This window comes from Trichechus manatus, unplaced genomic scaffold, assembly GCF_000243295.1.
Source record: "Trichechus manatus latirostris isolate Lorelei unplaced genomic scaffold, TriManLat1.0 scaffold00043, whole genome shotgun sequence".
Lineage (NCBI taxonomy): Eukaryota > Metazoa > Chordata > Mammalia > Sirenia > Trichechidae > Trichechus > Trichechus manatus.
In genome coordinates this window covers 15,788,692-15,791,602 of record NW_004443979.1, presented here as the reverse complement: position 1 = coordinate 15,791,602, position 2,911 = coordinate 15,788,692, and the positions used below count along the sequence as shown (strand labels likewise).

At 29.3% G+C, this 2,911-nt stretch overlaps 1 protein-coding gene across 1 annotated transcript in view; it reads right to left on the bottom strand.

Moving 5' to 3' along the window:
- Positions 1–2,230: 2,230 nt before the first annotated feature.
- The window catches only part of NOVA1 (NOVA alternative splicing regulator 1), a 169,587-nt gene continuing 168,906 nt past the window's right edge, over positions 2,231–2,911 (bottom strand). The window contains exon 5 of the mRNA XM_004376540.2: positions 2,231–2,911. This exon is cut by the window's right edge and continues 4,458 nt beyond it. The gene's annotated coding sequence lies outside the window, so the exon portion shown is untranslated.

Here is a 2,911-nt window from a genome sequence, read left to right as displayed (position 1 = left end):
ACCCCAAACCCATAATCAGGATACAAATGGTAAAGATCTCTAAGAGCTGTGTCTCATAAGTAGTGAATTAGCAAACACTTTCTGCAGGGACTTGGACCCCCACAAAATATACTTTGCATAGAGTTAAATGGAGACTGCACTATTTATCCTAAGATAATTTTGGAAAATATGAAAGTTATGCTTTGATTTACTAGATTCAAAACAGTTCATTTGATCTTATTTATTAAAAATGAGATGTAACTTCATTTGTATCCTTCCAATTTTTTTTAAAAAAAATTACAATTCAAGTTACGCCTATGTTTTAAAACCTAAAAGTAATGGTTTATTTTACAATATAATTTCAGGATGGATTTCTCTCATTACAGGTCTGTGGGCTTCCTCTATTCAGAGCCTTTTTCAGTATTTATATATAAGACTAGACAAGCTAAAATATGGAAATCTCTTCTAAAAAGTCAAATCTATCCAAGAGGTTTTGATAAGTATATTGAAATATTTTTTAACACATTACTTAAGCTACTAAAGACTTGATGCATCTTAATATTTAGAAAGAAAATCACACTAAAAGGGTAGAAATATTGAGAAGTCATTATTTGAAATTTAGGTTACAAAAAAATCCTTTAAAGAAAAAAAATGATATAATTTTTCCTCATCTTAAATACTGACTGATAACAGTATTTCTGTCATTGGTTAAAAGCCATAAAATTGGATAAGCTAATGAACTCCACTTTTAGAAATGGTTAAAGTTTTCATAGGCCAGATCCCCAAAACATTTAACTAATTGACAATAAATTTGGTAAATCCAAAGACTCATTATAATTTGAATGCTCTTTGTAGTTCAACAGGATTGGAATACTCAATTGAATCCTTAACCAAAAGCTTAGCATATTTTCTCTGCTCAAGCAGAATGACAACTTAAAAAAAAGGTAACACGCATCCAAATTTATTCTAGGATATCTATTCTCTACAAAGCAAATTTTTATAAAACGAGGGCTCCACAGTATTTCACAACTGAAACAGATATCTCATCCTAAAATAATTCCAACATGCATTATTATAAACAAAGTCATTATTCAAGGGAAATACATGCATTTTTCGATAATACTTAACCATAATGTATAAATCACATTAAAGATTGAGGCACCATGGTTCAGAAGAGTCTATATTCCTTCATTGCTATATATAAAGAAGCCAATTACCTGTTTCAGGTCATCTTTTGACTATCAACCATTTGAACATATGATTTTACTTATGTGCTGCTTTTATTTGATATGGACTTAAAGAAATACATACTGGTCCTTTATTGGTTTTGGGCAATGGCTAAGCCAATATCATTTTTTTGGGGGGGGGGGAATGCTGTTTTCCTTACACATTCTTTAATCATTTCACAGAGGTAAACACACTTTAATTCTAAATACCTGAACTTTTCCAGTAAATGCAGACCTACCTTGATTTCCACAATAAGCCTCTATTAATTTCCATGAGACAATGTTTTCACAAAATGTAAGGCAAACAGGTGTTAAATTATTTAACAGAACTCATAATTTAAATAATTAAAACTAATTTGTGTTTAAATCTATTTGAGATTTATTAGACAAAAAATACAAATATGCATTTCTACAGAACTGTTTGTTTTTTCCAAAATGAGCTTAAAATTTGTTCCACATTTTTTACTTGTTATGTATCTATGGTAACCCAAGTATTGGCTTCCGTACCACTTGTAATGAGACAATTGCCCTTCCATTGCAATTATAAAAACTATTTAAAAAAAATTCAGCACATACATGTTAAATATTTTTCCTTAAAAAAATAATCTAATCAAAATATTGAATACTTTAGATTTAAACAATATTTTATTTACAAATCTGAATTGATGTACTTTATTATACAAGGTAATGCTTCAATATTCAAGAACATTTTTTTTAATATAGACCAGTGGAATGACATCCTATCTAGTAATATGTACTACACTTCAATTTTTTTCAAAATTAACATAACAAATTTTCTAATTTATCTTTTTTTGAAAAAATGTCATTTAATTGGGGCACATATCTGATGAAATAAAAAATAACATGCAGAATTCCAAAAATAATCTGTTAAAGTAGTATGATACTTACCCTTTACGTAAAAAGACATCTATGAACAACAGTGCATAACAATATTATGTATTTATGTTTATGAGAAACCAAGCAGGAGGCAAAATGAGTTCATCCTGTTTTCTAATCATGTGCAATTTCATATGACTGTTTGCATCATTTAAATAAAGTGTGTACATTAAAATTGTAAGACTGCATTGCACTCAAAATTATTATTATTATTGCCCTGTATTTAATGAGTGATGAATTTTTCCTACTAACAGAGTAACTGGCCTCAAGTCGTGTCTGTGATGTAAAGAGCATTAAATTTATTTTCATCTCCTTTCAATTGCTGCCTTGAAAAGCAAGAATTCCCTTCATGGAGAAGACTTACAGTAAATAAAATTTACTTAAGGACTCAGTGAGGAATCAGCACATGAATCAAGAATGTGATATAAGAATGGATTAAGAGGAATGTGATTATCAGTACCTTTGTTGAAATCTATTACCACCATTAAAATTTCCAAGGAAAGATAGGGCCTGTAACATAGGGATTCCATTCATTGTTAAATTACTAAAATCTACCAATTTTAATGCTTTCATACTGTTTATTTTTTCCAATAGAAAAATAAATCTCATACATTAGAAGTGGTACACAAAAAACTGGGATAAAATTTATCAGATTCTTGATAGCACCATTTACACATTCTTAAAGTAAACATTAATATGCACTTTCTTAGAAAGCGATATAAATATACAATACAGGACTTGCTAACCTCTGTTAACCATCTGAATGCGATGGAATAATCTATTTCTACTGTGCAGGTAGGCTTGTGCAT